This window comes from Protopterus annectens, chromosome 2.part1 (genome assembly GCF_019279795.1).
Source record: "Protopterus annectens isolate FY-2018-M chromosome 2.part1, PAN1.0, whole genome shotgun sequence".
Lineage (NCBI taxonomy): Eukaryota > Metazoa > Chordata > Ceratodontiformes > Protopteridae > Protopterus > Protopterus annectens.
In genome coordinates, this window is record NC_056729.1 from 1,773,083,118 (window position 1) to 1,773,101,676 (window position 18,559).

The window sequence follows — 18,559 nt, forward strand, 5'->3', positions numbered from 1 at the left end:
TAAGGAAAATGAGGTCAGGTCCAAAACAGCTTACGATAAGAGAAGAACCAAAGCCCACCCTAGAAGAAACAAGGAAAGCACTAAGAAAAATGAGGTCCGGCCAGAAACAGCCTATGATGAGAGTAGAGAAAGAGCCCACCATAGAAGAAACACGGACAGCACTTCAGAAACTAAGGTAAGGCCAGAAACAGCCTAAGATGAGAAAAGAGCAAGAGCACACTCTAGAAGAAACAAGGACAGCACTAAGGAAAATGAGGTCAGGCCAGAAACAGCCTATGATGAGAGAAGAACAAGAGCACACTCTAGAAGAGACAAGGACAGTACTAAGGAAAATGATTTCAGGCGAGAAACAGCATTTGATGAGAGAAGAACACGTGCCCACCTTAGAAGCACAAGGACAGTACTAAGGAACATGAGGTTAGGCCCGAAACAGCCTACGATGAGACAAGAACAAGAGCCCACCCTAGAAAAAACAAGGACAGCACTATGGAAAATGAGTTCATGCGAGAAACAGCATTTGATGAGGGAAGAACAAGTGCCCACCTTAGAAGCACAAGGACAGTATTAAGGAACATGAGGTTAGGCCCAAAACAGCCTACGATGAGAGAAGAAAGTACAGTTGTGTACCTACCATAAATATAGATGTCCGAGTGTAAACACTGCTGTAGTCATTACACTTGGGTTATCCTGCCGTCAGGTGGTTCCCCAGTTGGCCTGATTTCCAAAGTCTTGGTCTGGCATCAGCTGCTGTCACCTCCTCCCTGATGTCAGTGTGACAGGGGTATATAAGATGCAGCCGATGCCATTTTCTTCAGTTTTTCTTGCCCCAGATGTTAGGTGCCCACAAATAGGTAGGCAATTCAAATTGCTAATAAAACATACATAAGAAAAGCAAATAACAACTTTCAGTTACCAGCAAATACTCCCCATAGGTAGTAAAGGGTAGGAGGCATAGGTACGTACCAGTAAGTAAGAGGGGAAGGAGGGAGGGTAACCTGGACTGCAGCAGTGTTTACACTTGAACATCTACATTTATGGTAGGTACAAAACTGTATTATGTTCATCGTGTTACACTGCTGCAGTCATTACACTTGGGTGGAATCCTAAAGCTGAGGTAGGGAGGCTGGTTCTATAAAGCATTAGGGGTGGCTATAAAGCCCTGCAGTACAGCAGTGGCAAAGCCAGCTCTGGATTTGGAGTATAAAGGCAAATGGTAAAGCTTGGTGAAGGTATGCACAGAACTCCATGTTGCTGCTTCCAAAATATCCTTGGTAGGTACTCCTCTGAGGTAGGCAGTTGAAGTGGCTGTTGCCCTGGTGGAGTGAGATCTAATGCTGCTAGGTAAAGGTTTCCTATGGTGAGAATAGCAGAAATGTATGCACTGGCCTATGCATTTTGAAATAGTCTGTTTTGAGATGGCTTTGCCCTATGCTCCTGCAGCATATGCTACCAATAATTGCTCAGATTTTCTGAAAGTTTTGGTTTTGTCCAAGTAGAAGCGTAACTGCCTGTGAATGTCCAAAGAATGTAGTAGTTTCTCCCCCTTGTTCTGTGGTTTTGGATAGAAAGTTGGCAAATTAATAGTTTGGTTTAGAGCCACACTTGATACACCTTTGGCATAAATGTAGGGTTAGTTCTTAAAGACACCCTGTCCTGGTGGAAAATGAGGAAATGTTCCACTGCCATTAGTGCCTGTAATTCTGAAACTCTTCGTGCTGATGTTATTGCCAGTAGCAGAGCAGTTTTCCAAGATATGTATTTTAATTCTGCTGTGTAAGCTGGCTCAAAAGGAGGTAAAGTTAATTTTTCCAAAACAAAGTTGAGGTCCCAAGTTGGGGTAGGTGCTCTACGTGGTGGTCTTATGTTTTTAACCCCTCTGAGGTACTGTTTGAGCAAAGGATTAGAAAAAAATGGTGGATCTGTGTTGTAATGAGCAGAAATGGCTGAGGCATGGATCTTGATTGATGAGAAGGAGAGGTCCTTGTCCAGCATCTCAATTAAATATTGAAGTATCTGAGGGCTGTTTGGGACAAGAGGGTCAAGGCTGTGTGCCTGGTTCCAGGCACAGAATCTTTTCCATTTATCCGAGTAGGCTTTCCTGGTGCTAGGCCTTCTGGCCTCCAGAATGACATCCATAACAGCTTTGGAGAGAGGCATTGCTTGCTTGACTAAGGTATTTTCCATGCAGCTAGGTTTAAGGTCTTTAGCTGGCTATGAAGTATCTATTTGTTGTGTTGAGTCAGCAAATGTGGGATTTGAGGCAAAATCCAGGGTGGTTCTTATGCTAAGTTCTTTAAGATTGGGTACCAGTGCTGGCGTGGCCAGTCTGGTGCAATCAGGACCATAGTTGGCTCTTCTTGCCTGGCTTTTATGAGTACCTTTGGAAGGAGAGGTAAAGGAGGGAAAGAGTACACTTGTAAGTTTTTCCAGCTGAATGAGAGGGCATCCACTTTCCATGCTTGTGGATGGTAACTCCTTGTGCAGAATTTCTGTAGCTGGCAGTTCTTTGGGGATGCAAAGAGATCTATGTCCGGGCTCTACCATTTTTGTGTTATCATTCTGAATACTTGTGAATTTAATTCCCATTCGTGGGGATCCATGATGTTTCTGCTTAGGTCGTCTGCCAGTGTGTTTTTCTTTCCTGGCAGGAATTGTGCTTGCAGATGAACTTGGTAGTCTAGAGCTGTGTTCCACAAGGTCATGGCTAGTCTGCAGAGGGGGCAAGAATGCGTGCCCCCTTGCTTGTTTATGTACCACATAACAGTGGTGTTGTCTGTCTTTAGTAGTAGTTGTCCTGGATGCAGCAGGTCCTTGAAAGCTATAAGTGCATTTTGTACAGCTAGCATCTCTTTCTGATTGATGTGAAGATGCCTTTGCTCTGTGGGCCACTTGCCCTGAATACATTTTTCTGCCATGTGTGCTCCCCAGGCATAATCCGATGCATCTGTTGTCAGTGTCTGCCTGGCTGTGGGTTGAGTAAAAGGCTGTCCCTTGTTGAGGTGACAAGCTTGAGCCCACCAGCGAAACTCCTGTTGAAGGCAAGGAATTAGTGGTATAACTGTTTTGACAGTGTTGAGACCATACATTCTTTAGGTACCATTGTAGTTTCCTCATATGCAGTCTGGCATATGGAATTAGTAGTATGCAAGATGCCATGTAGCCCAAGGCCTGCAGAATTTTTCTTGCAGGGAGTTGGGTCTTTGTTGCCATCAATTGAAAGTATTGAGTCAGTTGTCCTTGCTTGTCTGGCGTGAGATAAATCATCTGGGCTGTTGTGTTCAAGCTGGCACCCAGGAATATTATCTGTTGTGAAGGCACTAGTTTTGATTTTCTTTCATTTACTGTGTACCCCGGGCAACTTAATAACTTTTTTACGAACGCCAGATGCTTTAGAAGAATGTCCTTGCTCTCTGCTTGAATCAGGCAGGTATGGATAAATTTGAATTCCTTTTTGTCTGCAAAATGCAATTACTGGTGCCAGGCACTTTGTGAAGACCCTGGGCGCAGTAGATAAGCCATAGGGCAGTGCAGAGAATTGATAGTGCATTGAACCAGCTAAAAATCTGAGGTATCTTCTGCAGTTTTGTCTGATAGGGACATGCAGGTATGCCTCCTTGAGGTCCAAATTCAAGAGCCAAGCTTTCTTGCCCAGCATGGGAAGAAGCTGCTGTAGTGTCAACATTTTGAATTTCTGAATATCCAGTTAAGTGTTTAAAGGAGAAAGTTCCAGAATGGGTCTCCAGGCTTTGTCCTTTCTGGGAACTAGAAAGAGTCTTGAATAAAATCCTTGTCCTTGCTCCTGTGGTGGTACCTTTTGAATAGCTCTCATGTTCATGAGTGCTGTAATTTGTCTTTGAGCCTCTGCCCATTGATTTGGTGGCAGATTTGGCATTCTTTTTGACTTTGGCAAAGTGTGAAATTGGAACCTGTAACCTTGAGATACAATGTTGAGAACCCATTTGTCTTTGGTGATGCAAAGCCAATTGTGATAGAAAAGTGCCAGTTTTCCTCCTAAGGGGGCTGCCAAGAGAGAACTGTTTGGCAGCTGTAGTGGGAAGTCATTGAGGCTGCTTTTTATAAGGTTGTGGCCTGTCTTCCCCTTCCTTCTGGCCTGGTGTACCCCATTGTCGAGGCCTGTAAGGACCTTGTGCTTGACCTCTACCTCTTGGATGTCTGTATCTGCCTCTCTGAGGTCTGTCTGTGATTGGAAAGGACCATTTCTTTGTTGGCCAATTTCTGCTAAAACGAGGAGGCTGAACCTGTAAGAAATCCTTCACCATTTTCATGGATTTTGCCTTATCCTCCATCTTCTTTAATTCCTCCTCTGCCTTAACTCCAAACAACACATCCCGCTGCAAAGGTGTGTCCAATAATTTTGCCTTAACATGATCTGGGTCACTGCTGGAATCTCTGCTGACTGGAGGGCTGACAACACTAATGTGGGCACAGTATTTTTTTTTAAGGGGTGGGGTGGTCCACAATAATAATTTGGGGCTATAAATAAATGCCTAGAGATAATAGCCTAGTATAAACCTATGAACCTATGAACCTATGGTAATGTATGTTCTTTTAACCAAGCATGTCTTCTAATAACAGAGCCTGTAACTGCTGCTCTACAGGAGGCCTCTAAGGAATCAAACCCACATTGCAAAGTATGTTTTCCCACTTGTTCATCTGCATGCAATAGATCCTGCATTTCTTTAAAATTAGGTGGATCTGAATCTGGGAGCATCTTTTGTTTCAACTGAGACATAAAAATTGCTGATATTTTAGCATGTGAAACTGGCAATTTAAGGCTCTCATTGCTAAAGTTGCAGACGTATATACTTTCTTTCCCCATCTGTCTAATGCTCTGGAATCTCTGTCAGAGGGAACTGGGTTTTTTGCTGATGATACCTTAATCCATTTGGGTCCCTGAGAAATAGTTTCTGGGTCAGCAACAGGGCTTTTATACAGAAATTTGTGAGAGTCAGGGACTTTGTAATATCTATCAGGTTTAACTGGGGCTGGAGGTAAGGAGTCAGGGTTTAAGCTGGATTCAGTGTACACATCATCCACAATATCTAACACTGGCGGAATAGCAAGGGGTCTGTGTTGAGGCAATAAAAGGAAGTCTCTGAGCCTTTTCTTGGATTCTGAGTAATCCTGGCCTTCCCAATGGAAATGCTCCCTCATGGTATGTAAGGTCTCCCCAAAGGAGTAGTCCTCAGGTGGAGAGGCTGATGGAATAGATTCCTCAGCATCCAAATCCTCATAAGGGGGTAAGGAATATCCTATCTGAGGATGAATCTGAGGAAATGGACACCTGGTCGGAAGATTCATAATCTGCATCCTGTCTGAGCCTTTTATCAGGAGGGGGATGGGACCCCTGATCAGGGTGATCAGGTCTTCGGCCATTTTGTGCATTTGTTTCTTAGACATGGAAGCCTGTCCTGGAGAATGCTGTATCTGTTTCTTTGTTTTTAATGAGGCCTTAGACTTAGCAGAGGGTTTAATGGTTAACTGGGTAGGTCTGAAGACACTCTCTGAAGTTGTGGATTGCTCACCTACTTTGGTTCCCTCAGTAGGGTTAGTTTCGGTAGTCTGAAAACAAAGAGCGTCTAAAGGCCCAGCCAGCTCCACATTGGAGTAAGAGGCAGTCTGTGGTTCTGTGGATGTGGCCGTCAGGGGCTGCGTAGGTGCCTCACTGAAAACCGGATAACCGGCGACCGGCCTAGAAGAAGCCTTGTCGTCAGTTTTGGGCCTCGGATGCCTGTCCTTGTCTTTGCACTTTTTGTGTAATCTGGTAGTCGGAAGTTCCGACGGCATGGTGTAATTGAATTTTCTACCAAAATAATGTCGGGCAAAATCAAACCGACGTTTAATAGTGCGTTTGTTAAACCTAGCACAAAACCGACAACCAGTGACGTCGTGGTATGGGCCTAGGCATGGAATACAATAGGAGTGGAAATCCTTATGAGGTATTTGCTTCCCACAAGAAATACAGTTATTAACTTTTACTGACATTGGTCTGAGGCAAGAAAAAGTTTCCCCAACATGGTACTTAGCTTTGTAGAAGACTTCGGTTCTGGATTCGGAATGAAAATCTCAGGAGTCAGCCGACCGACACTTGCGAACTGCTTCAGCTTCGGGCACCACGCGGCAAGAAAGACTGAAGAAAACGGCGTCAGCTGCATCTTATATACCCCTGTCGCACTGATGTCAGGGAGGAGGCGACAGCAGCTGATGCCGGACCAAGACTTTGGAACTCAGGCCAACTGGGGAACCATCTGATGGCAGGATAACCCAAGTGTAATGACTGCAGCAGTGTAACACTACTCGAGAAGAAACAAGGACAGCACTAAGGAAAATGAGGTCAGGCCAGAAACAGCCTATGATGAGAGAAGAACAAGAGCCCACCCTAGAAGAAACAAGGACAGCACTAAGGAAAATGAGGTCAGGCTAAAAAAGCCTATGATGAGAGAAGAACAAGAGCCCACCCTAGAAGAAACAAGGACAGCACTAAGGAAAATGAGGTCAGGCCAGAAACAGCCTACGATGAGAGAAGAACAAGAGCCCACCCTAGAAGAAACAAGGACAGCAGTAAGGAAAATGAGGTCAGGCCAGAAACAGCCTACAATGAGAGAAGAACAAAAGCCCAACTTAGAAGAAAGAAGGACTGCACGAAGGAAAATGAGGTCAGGCCAGAGACAGTTTATGATGAGAGAAGATCAAGAGCCCACCCTAGAAGAAACAAAGATAGAGTTAAGGAAGATGAGGTCAGGCCAGAAACAGCCTACAATGAGAGAAGAACAAGAGCCCACCCTAGAAGAAACATGGACAGCACTAAGGAAAATGAGGTCAGGCTTGAAACAGCCTAGGATGAGAGAAGAACAAGAGCCCACCCTAGAAGAAACAAGGACAGCACTAAGGAAAATGAGGTCAGGCCAGAAACAGCCTACAATGAGAGAAGAATAAGAGCCCACCCTAGAAGAAACAGTGACAGCACTAAGGAAAATGAGGTCAGGCCAGAAGCACCATATGATGAGAGAAAAACAAGAGCCCAGCCTGAAGAAACAAGGACAGCACTAAATAAAATGAGGTCAGGCCAGAAACAGCCTACGATGAGAGAAGAACAAGAGCCCACCCTAGAAGAAACAAGGACAGCACTAAGGAAAATGAGGTCAGGCCAGAAACAGCCTATGATGAGAGAAGAACAAGAGCCAACCCTAGAAGAAACAAGAACAACACTAAGTTTAATGAAGTCAGGGCAGAAAAAGCCTACGATGAGAGAAGAAAAAGATCCCACCCTAGAAGAAACAAGGACAGCACTAAGGAAAATGAGGTCAGGCCAGAAACAGCCTACAATGAGAGAAGAACAAGAGCCCACACTAGAAGAAACAAGGACAGCACTAAGGAAAATGAGGTCAAGCCAGAAATAGCCTACGATGAGAGAAGAACAAGAGCCTACCCTAGAAGAAACAAGGCAGCACTAAGGAAAAGAGGTCAGGCCAGAAACAGCCTACGATGAAAGTAGAACAAGAGCCCAGTATCAAGCTCTCATTAAAAATCTACCCAAACAGCATAGACCTCCAAGGCAGAAATGCACTCAACCACCATAACACAACACTAATCATGAGATACTTAACTCTCCTATGCAGTGTGCCACTCAACCAAAGCCCCTAAGGCAAAACAGCATGCCCAGCACACTAGTCATAAGTGACTCAATAGTCGACACACTGATGTCCCATTCACTAGGTTGAATAAGGAGAAAGTAACAGTTAGCTACCTGTCAGTTCCAGGATCTTCCACATAATGTACTCGCTCAGGTCCCTCAAGAGCGGGTACAAATATGATTCTGTCATTGTACATGTGGGTGTGAATGACCTGAGACATACCTGCCTGGACTTCATGAAAAGAGACATGGAGGAGCTCTCGGATTATGCAGCCCAGGCGGGTATGACCCTAGCCCTGAGCAGCATCCTACCATGACCCAGAATGATACCACAGTACAAGCAGAAAATGATTGATTTCAACAGTTGGCTAAGTTTCTGGTGTCATTCTAAAGTGATCCAGTATCTGTCTGCCTGGGATGACATGATTGGCAGACCTCGATACTTTGCCAGAGATGGCCTGCATTTGTCATCCCTAGGCTTCTGGATACTGGCCAAGGCTCTTGCCACCCCTACAGTGCCTTTTTTAGGTTGTGTTCCAAATACGAAATTATCACTGTAACAGCTACAAACAAATGCAATCAGAGGGTCATGCTGCTCAATGCTAGTAGTCTGAATCTCAAAATACACTCGCTTGAAGCACACCTTAAAATAGAGAATATCGACATTTATGCTGTAACAGTGACCTGGTTTAAAGCAGCAGAAAGCACCCCTGCACTACCAGGCTATAACTTATTCCCCACCTTTCGTCCCTAGAACTTGGACCAAAGCTCCACAGGTGGTGCTGTTTCCATATTCATAAAGGATGCGCACACCTCCAGACTGGTTACCTAACATAACGCATCTGAGATACATCAGTTGCATCTAACATTGGATAAGACAGTGATTCTGGTCGTAGCCTGCTATAGGTCCCCGACCATGTCCCAAGACTCACACTCCCTATTGCTTAGCACCCTGGAGATTATTGGGGTCCAACCTAAGACTCTCACACTGGGCAACTTCAACCACCCCTCCATTAATTAGGAAAACTACTCATGTATCAATACACTTACCCAATAATTCCTGGAATTCATTAATTCCAATGCCCTGGACAAGCTCATTCTTATCCCCACTAGAGGTAGCAACATCCTTGACCCGGTCATTACTAACATGGGTGACCACTGCTTTACACCAATAGTCAACTCCTCCCTGGTAAGATCTGACCACAAACTAATCACCATGGAAATATTCATCATTCCTACCCCACACCCCCTCAAAGGTAACCACCATAAAAAACTTCCCTAAAGCTAACTTTGGGATTCTAAAAACAGAGTTCGCTGAATTCACGGTACCCATGCAGATGGAGAATAGTTGCATGACCACTGAATCATACACCAATGCACAGTAGGAACATGTACACAAATGCATGGATCTCATCATACCCAATAGAACCAAGATGCAGAAGGAGGAAACTGATGCGGAATAAGGTAAAGTCTCAAGACTGGAAAAACTCCCTTATCAGCCTCAACAAAAAGTTGAGATCCCTCATCAAATCCTCTAAAGCTAGTTATTAAAACAGGATTGCAGCAGATAGTAAAGACAACCACAAAGCCTTATATAATTATGTAAAGAATCTCCACGGCAATAGCCAGATTTGATGTGAGCTACTGCATAATGGCACCTCCTATACTGAACCAAAAGATATTGCCAATATATTCGCTGACAGATTCAGTGCCAACTTTACCCCTCTCCCTCAAAGGACCAATCACAATACCAGTAAATTGCCAGTCACCCAGTATTACTGCTGCACAGGTTAAAACAGCACTGCCCAAGGCCAAGAATACAGCTTCTATGGGACCTGACAATATCCCTAGCTGTGTTCTACATGAACTACAGAGTGAATTGGCACTTCACCTATGTGCCCTGTTCAGTCACAGCCTCACCTCAGGCATTGTCCCTACCGAATGGCGCACTGCTACAGTCATTCCTCTCCACAAAGGAGGAGTGACTACAGAACCTCGGAACTATTGCCTTGATGAGTCTGATATGCAAAGCTATGGAACGCATCATCATGGAACTAATAAATAAGGATATAGGGAACCTCCAAACTCTGGATCCCACACAGTTTGGTTTTGTGAAGGGTAGATCATGCTTGCTCAACCTGGTTGACTTCTTTGAGTCAGTTACCAGAGATGTGGATGAAGGCAAGGTGGTTCATACAGCCTACTTTGATCTGGCCAAGGCCTTTGATACCATTCTCCACTCAGGAATCAGAAAAACTCACTAATCTAGGCATCAGTCCATGTAGCACCAGGTGTGTTGCAAACTGGCTCACAGATAGAACCCACAGTGTGAAAGTAGCTGACTCCAAGTCAAACTGCTGACCAGTCACAAGTGGAGTCCCACAGGGTTTGGTCCTGGGTCCTCTCCTGTTTGGTATCTACTTCTCTGAAGCCAAGCCAACACAAAGAGACTCTGGCTGAAAAAGTTCGCAGACGATTGCAATTGGGAGCTATTATTAACTCCCCAAGTGATGCTAACATCCTACAGAAAGGCCTCAATGACACCAATGACTGGTGTCAGAACCATGGCCTTAAGCTCAATGCCAAAAAATGTATCGTCATCCCCTTTCAGAAAAACTTGATTCCCATGAATTACCACATCAGTGGTAGTCCACTCAACACAGAAGGCATTATAAGAGACCTGAGAATACAGGATGACAGCAACCTCTCTTTTGACCACCACATTGCCACTGTAGTCGGAAAGTCATTCTATGTGGCACATCTCATTACTAAGGGTTTTGCATCCAGGAAGAAAGAGGTCATTGTCTCCCCTCTACTCTTCCTTCATTAGGCCAATCATCGAGTACAATGCCCCATTTAGCATGTACCTCACTAGACACCTGGAACAACTGGAGAGGCTGCAAAAGTACCTAACAAAGAAGATCCTAGGCCTTAAATACTTGTGCTATATGGACACACTCAAAAAACTCCAATTATTCTCTGTATCATATCACCTACTTAGAGGTGATCTCTGCTTGACTTACTGATCCAGCTCTGTTAGAAATGCTACATCTAAAGAAATCCCAATCCCTCCTCACTACATGCTCCAGAGACCTTAACCTCATTACCACAATCAGCAGAATATGCTGGAGGGACAGATTCATAACCCAGAGACTGCCTAGGCTATGGGATAGACTTTCCATACATGTCAAACAGAGCACCTCACTGGCTCTCTTCAAGAGAAATCTTGATGAGTGGATGAGAAATAGAAAATTCACCCCGGGAATCACTCCATTGGCTCTACTCAACAGAGGCACTAGAAACTAAGGTCTGATGGCACGATGCCAGGGTAATCCTATGGGCTAGGCTTGTAAAGGCTCCAGGGCCATTAGTCTAGTACACACCTATGTACCTGCCTGGCATACAGGGAAACTTTTTTTCATTTATTGCCTACCTATGTCTAGCCTAGACTAAGTGTTACGTACATTCTCTCTACAATGTAAAAGATCCAGATATGCATTGTATTGTAACCTGAAATATTTTACAGAAATGACTTACAGGAGGAAAAGTGCAAAATGCGAACCTCTGAGGCAGGTCCAAGAGACTTATCAGCCAGTGAAGCACATAAAAACCAATAATGCCCATCACAGCTAACTGACCATGTGCAATGAGTGCAGTGTTGCTACAACTAGTTATCTTAGCTTTGTTACTACAACTAGTTATCTTAGCTTTGGTGAGCCTAGATGGCGTCAAGAGATTCCCCATTACCTTACCTGTTTTATATTGGGGAGGAAGGTGAAAACTCAAACTGTACCCACCTACATACCCATGCATAACCCTGCACCCACCATTACCCCTCTGAACAGCACTGAACCCACCTTTACATCTTTGAACACTTCTGCTCCTAGTCTTATGCCTGAGAACCCCATCCACTGACCTTTACACCTGCAAACACCACTGCACCTGTATTTACATCTGAGAAGGTCACAGTACTCACATTTACACCCCTGAACCCCACTGTTCCCACCACTACAGCTTCATGGGCATATACTAGGCTAATGACTACTGGGGCCTTTATAAGCCTAGGCATGCAACCCAAATGTATCCCACAAGTTATTGGGTCTCAGAAGTAATTTTAAGGAGCATATGTTAGTTAGGGTATGATTTAATGGCTGCCTCCATCCATCATTGGCATAGGTGTCAAACCAGGGGTCAATTTCTGATTTCCCACCCACTGGTCCACGTTGCACTTGAACAGAGTTAGGGAAGGGCTCTGCTTCACATGGATGGGTAGCCTATTCCAGGCAATAAAAATTCTCTGAGATACATACCTGTCCCTCCAGCATGTCCTATTTAAGTTGCAAGCAAAGTTTAAATCCTTAGATCTAGTAGTTCTGATGCTGTTCATTTTGTGGATATGGAAAAGGGCCGTCAGAGCAGGATCCAAGGATGTCTTGTCTGCTAGGCATAAATCCTTTTTTAGCACTCTGTAGGAAATGGAGTATAGAAACAGGGCTTTGTGAGGAACTGCATAGAACATTGTACTTATACACAGTATTCTTTTTGTGAGAAACCTCTGTGGATGTTCCAGTTGTTGCATGTGCCTGGTCAGGTACATACCAAAAGAGGCGTTATACTCAATGATGTGCCTGATGAAGGATTAGTGCAGTGGTTATAATGACTTCCCTGGACCTAGATGCCCTACCCTTATAACTTGAGCAACATAGAATGGTTTTCTTATTACCTGAGATATATGTTGGGACAAGAGCCAGGTTACTATCTACATGGGTTCCCAAATCCATGACTACTGTGTCTACTTCTGAACACTGTACCCTTCTAAGCATATGTATACTTAAGTTGCTTGTTTTTTTTTACCTCCAATCACAGCACTGCTATTCTTTTTATTCCTACCTAGACTATATGATTGTATTAGTGAAATGTATAATGTATTTTTCATTTTCTGAGATTGAATCAACATTTGTATCTGCACGTTGTATATGTATCGTACTGTTATTAATAAATATGGAGCTTTTCTCCCCAGGCCTCCACTGAAAAAGGACATTTTGTCCAGTCAGACATTCTCAGTAAACAAATGTTAAATAAATAAAATGAATAAATACTTTTAGGGGTGTTTTATCAATGAGGTAGTTTTCCTCGGTGCCCAACTTCCCAAACAGTACTATTAAGCATTTCTTGGGACTGAGATTTTAACCATGGCTTTGGCACCAGTCATTTGTCTGTGACAGACCTTCCTGTAAGATGTTAGTATCTTGCAGGGTTTCTACAACTGTTCTTAGCCTGCAATCATCTGCAAACTTGGTAAGTCATAGACCATTGACCTTGGTCTTGACTCCCAAAAAATAGAAGCCAAAGAGGAACAGAGCCCACACAGACCCCTGGGGGACTCCACTGGTGACTCCTCTTTGTGGAGGTGGCCACTCCAATCCTAACTTCTTGGGTTCTGTTTGTAAGCCATCTGGCTTTCCATTGGTCACATAAGAGCTTATGTCTAATTCCATGAGTTTTTTTTACAGTGCCAGAGTTGGGTACTGTGTCAAACGTTTTACCTAGGTCAAGATGGTGAGTAAGTACCATCCTTCCTTCATCAATTGTCTTGGTGATCCTCTCAAAGAAGTCTACCATGTGCAGTAGGCAAGATCTTCCTTTGATGAAACCAAACTGGGTTGAGTCCAGAGTCTGAAGGTCTCCTATGTCATTTTTAATCACTTCCGTGATAATTGATTCTATGGGTTTGCATATGAGACTAGAGAAACTAATGGGTCTGTAGTTCCCAGAATCCATTCATGGTCCAACACTGTGCAGAGGTATCACTGATGGAGTCCCACATGTGAGTGGTACAAAGCCTGAGCAGAGGGTGTGATGGAATAGCGACTCCCTTTCAGGCTATCCTGAGATATTAGGACATTATCAGGGCCCAGTGAAGCTGTATTCTTTACCTTATAGAGTGCATCTAAGATCTGCTTCCAACTGATATTTGGAGGATATATGTTCCATTGTATTTCCTGGAGGTGACTAGTGGTAAGATGGGGGGGTGTTAAAGCTGGAGCTGAATTTGTCAGCTAGAAGACTTGTTATGTCTCCTGGTTCCATGAACGTTTCTCCACTTATCAACAGTTCCGCACATTGTTGTGAGCTGCCTTTGATATTTTAGACACAGATAAAGAAGGCCTTATTGTTGTCCTTGGCCAAGGATATTATCTTTCTCTCATAATTTGCTTAATTGTACTTAATTGATCCTCTTACTTGTCTATTTAGTTTGTTGAAGAGGTTTTTTTTTTTGTGTATTACACTTCCTAATTTTAGCTATGACATTTTTCTTTTGTTGTACAACCTGTGTAATTTTGGATTCTACCAGGGCAATATGATTTTTAAGTTAGCTTTGGGCTTATCCTGGTAGGTGCAGTAGCCCCTATGCAAGCATTGAAAATGTGAATAATTATGCATAGGCTATTGTATAGTTTCACTTGGAGTACTTTCTAACTGTTAGAGGGTTTGCTGAAGTTACAGAACTGAGTCTTATTTTGAAGGAGACTGCTTTGTGGTTTGACCTTAGCTGATGGGCAGCATTCTCCCATAATTGTAAGCACCAGATCCAATATGTTTGTACCTCTAGTCAGTGTATGCATTAATTGCTCCAGGGTGTTTGTTTAAAAAGTCTGGGACTCTCTGCATCAGCAAATCAGGGTCATGTAGGATTCCCAGTTTACAGAAGGATAATTAAAGCCCCCCATGAGTGGGGCTATTTGGTTGAATGTTGAGTGTCTCCAATAGGTCTAAGTATGAGTTATGGACTTCATTGGACATAGAGGGTGAGCTATAGCTTGCTAGAACCTACTATGGTATGGCACTTTGTCTATGGTAACCTGGGATGAGTTATGGGCTTCATTGGATATAGAGTGTGATCTGTAGCTTGCTAGGATACACTATGGTCTGGGACTTTGTCTACGTAACCTGGGCATTGAGGACCTCCAGTGTGTCCTCTTCTTTAACCAGCCTAGAGGGTTGCTTGTTACTGATGTACATCAAGACATGTCCACCTTTAGTCTCTGTCTGCAGCTTTAATCCATGTGTCTATAACTATACAGATGTCTGTGTTCTCCAAGGGGGGAGAGCTTGGAGGGAGTGAAGCTTCTTGCTTAGACTGCTGGGATTGAGCAGTAACACCTTTAGATTTCCTTGGGTAAATTTTGTTATGGTGGATGGTCTGTTAATTTGGCATTGCCTAAAAAAGTCTCTGTAGGGGAGGACAATAGGTCAACCAATATCCAAACGCCTAGCGGGGAGAGGTGCAGAGCATCCTTGTTAAACAATGCAGTTTGTTAATCATGGTTTCCCACTCTGACCATTACTTAATCTCTCTAGAACGACACCTAAAACTAAACCAGTTATTGAAGTCCGTCACTTTGTGTTCATACTGTGCCATCTTCCTTGGTGAGGGTAGAAAGCTGTTCAATGCTGGGCACATACCAATGGGTGACACATAGTCTGAGAACTCCATATCGTCTCTTTTCACATAGCCTAAGGAGGAACATCTCAGGTCACTTACACCTATATGGACTCTAACCGAATCATACTGGTACTTGTGGTGCAATGACTTGAGTGCATGTGCAACTTGGTGGTTCCTGGCCCCTGATATGCAAATGACTTTTTTGTTCTCCTTGTCCAGCCCGGCGAGGGGGCATCAGTATGTTGTACAATGCAGTCTCCTATTACAAGAGTCCTGGGTAATGTATTGACTTGCTTTATGGGCTTAGCAGTTCAGTCTCCACAGTGTGCATGTACAGTGCTAGGTGTTGTTTTTGTAGAGTACCTTTGGACTTGCTGAGTTTTTTTGATGATAGAATGTCTCTGCAGTCTTTGGGTTTGAGAAGATTGCATGTAAGTGCCTCAGCATAAGTGGGTTGATGTGTGGGGTGCATACTATATAGATCTATTTATGCTGATACTTTTAAATGCAATCATATCAAACTCTAAAGACCTCCCAGACATTACACCTGTGAACAGCACTGAACCCACCTTCACACCTCAGAAAACTCTATCAGATGGGATGCCATAACCCATTGTGGATGCTTCCATTTCACTGCATTTAAACCTTTTGCTGGAAAGCATCAACAACAAGATTTGTGCAGTTAAAACAAATTTAAACTCAGCACCCAGTCTTGAATGAGTACTATAGTGGAGCAGCTCTGTTCAGACATTCTAAACTATAATTATTAGCTTAGAAAATGGGGAGATATGAAATGGCATCAGCTCCTTAAATAACATACATATGTCATATAGGTTACTGGCATTCATTAAGGAAACCTGCATCACATGGAAAAAAGGCTAGAGAGAGTCTGCTGATTAAGAGCCTAGTTTAAGACAGCGACACACTCAGAAGTTCAAATATGTTCTTTTATAAACATCCTTATTTGTTTTATATATCTTTCCATAGGACTGTCTCAAAATCATTTGTTAAAAACTGTATTTAAAATTGCTTTATAGATTTATGAAGTACTAGGCTAGCTGCCCTCATCAGACATTTTAGGCCTAGCTAGTTTCTTTTTATGTGCTCACAATAACCGACCCCATTTGGGTACAAACTGGCCTTACACATCTTGCGGTTGACAGTTATATGCTCATAGGTTCATAGGTTCATACTAGGCTATCTGCCCTAGGGCATTTATAAGCCTAGCCAGAGTGTGTTTGGCTTTCGCCACCCATTTTAAATGAATTTTGCTATGCCCTTTTTCGAGGTTAGTATACTGTGCCTCTGTCTAACAGTGACACAGAAGTGATACCCGGGGTAAACCTACTATCTCCCATACACTCATCAAGATTCCTCTTGAAGAGAGTCAATGAGGGACTCTGCCTAACCTGGACTGGGATTTTATTCCAGAGTGAAGGGAGCCTCTGGGTTATGAATCTGTCCCTCCAGCATGTCCTATTTATTTCAGTGCTGAGGTTCAAGTCTCTTGAGCGCGTAGCTGAGGTGCAGCATGTCCATTAATTCCGGGTTGGACATGGCTTTATATGTCAGGCACAGATCGCCTCTGAGCAGGCGGTATGCTACTGAGTAGAGCTGGAGTTTCTTTATCTGGGCAGCATATGGCATCTGTTTGAGCCCTTTGATCCTCTTGGTGAGGCACTTTTGGGGTTTTTCAAGTTGCTGCAGGTGTCTGGTAAGGTACATCCCAAAAGGGGCATTGTACTCAATTATGGGCCTGATGAGGGATGAGTAAAGAGGCATGATGACCACCCCTGATCTAGATGTGAATCCCTTCATGATTAGGTGGGATATATAAAATGTTTTTCTAACCACTTTGGCCACGTGGTTGTCAAATGAGAGATTGCTATCAACTTGGGTCCCCAGGTCCCAAATTACTTCTTCCATACTTAATGGATTACCACCTATGTGGTAATTTGTGGGCACTTTGTTTTTGCCAAAGGGGATGACTATACACTTTTTGGTGTTTAGCTTGAGGCCATGGCTCTGTAACCAGTTGTCTGTTTCTATAAGGCTCTTTTGTAGGATGCTTGTGTCGGCTGGAGAGTCGATTATGGTGCCCAGTTTGCAGTCATCTGTGAACTTGGTCAGCCACAGTCCTTCCATGTTAGCCTGTACCTCCGAGAAATATATACTGAACAAGAGAGGTCCCAGGACTGAGCCTTGTGGGATGCCACTTGTAACTGGTTTGGAGTCTGACATGGCTCCAGCAATTCTAACCATGTGGGTTCTGTCCTTGAGCCAGTTTGCAACCCATCTAGTGACATAGGGGTTTATATTTAAGCTGGTGAGCTTATCTATAATGCTCGAGTGGGGTATTGTATCGAAGGCTTTTGCAAGGTCCAGGTAGGCTGTGTGGACCACCTTCCCCTCGTCAATGGCCTTTGTGACTGTTTCAAAGAAATCGACCAGGTTTAACAGGCAGGATCTGCCCTTAACAAAGCCGAACTGGTTAGGATCCAGTGTCTGTACGTCCCCAATATCTTTATTTATGAGGTCTATGATGATCCTTTCCATAGCTTTGCAGACCAAGCTAGTCAAGCTTATGGGGCAATAGTTTCCAGGATCCATTGAGGCACCACCTTTGTGGAGAGGGACCACTGTTGCTGTACGCCACTCTTTGGGTACATATCCTGTAGTAAGGCTGAGACTGAACAGTAGTTTTATGTTTGGGTTTAGTTCTTCTTGGAGTTCATGTAGGACGCAGCCCGGGACAACGTCTGGTCCCATTGATGCTGTGTTTTTTGCTTTGGAGAGGGCAGCTCTTACCTGAGCATCTGAGATGTCAGGGGCGCAGCACTCTACTCCTAATTTGAATAAATGGAATCATACCATATATGATTTGAGGGAATCGCTGCATGGAATAAAGCATTTAGGAGCTGCCACTGTCCATCAGCAGTACAGTGCACATTCCTGACTCCTGAGATAAACGTTTTGCTTCCCATATGTAGATCTAAGTTGCACTTGAATATGGACAGGGATGAACTTTGTTTTATGTGGAGAGGGAGTTTCTTCCATATCAGCGATATCTGCAAGTTAAACCTGTCTCTCCAAACCTTTCTGTTGATGTTGAAGAAGAGGGTTAGATCTCTAGACAAGAGAATGCCTTGTATGCCTGACACAAGTCACCTCTTAGCAGTGTGTATGACACCAAGTATAGTGACAGGGCTTTGAGTCAGTCCATGTATAACATGTCTAGGCCATGTATCCTTTAGTAAGGTATTTATGTGTACGGTTTAAAATGGGTATGTGAAATGTGCATGCTTTTAAATAGGTATGTGAAATAAGTTCAGTCAGGCAGGATCTGGTGTCAGCAGATGTCAGTAAAGCAGTCAAATACCAAATGTTGCCCAAGTACTAAGTAAGATATAAATATCAAACCTCCTGCAATCAGTTTTATGGTTTTTTTACATCTTGCA

General features: G+C 43.6%; 1 protein-coding gene across 2 annotated transcripts in view; it reads right to left on the reverse strand.

The window, feature by feature from the left end:
- The window catches only part of LOC122794633 (RAP1 GTPase activating protein), a 1,835,311-nt gene that overhangs the window by 381,908 nt on the left and 1,434,844 nt on the right, over positions 1-18,559 (reverse strand). The gene's annotated exons all lie outside the window — the stretch shown is intronic.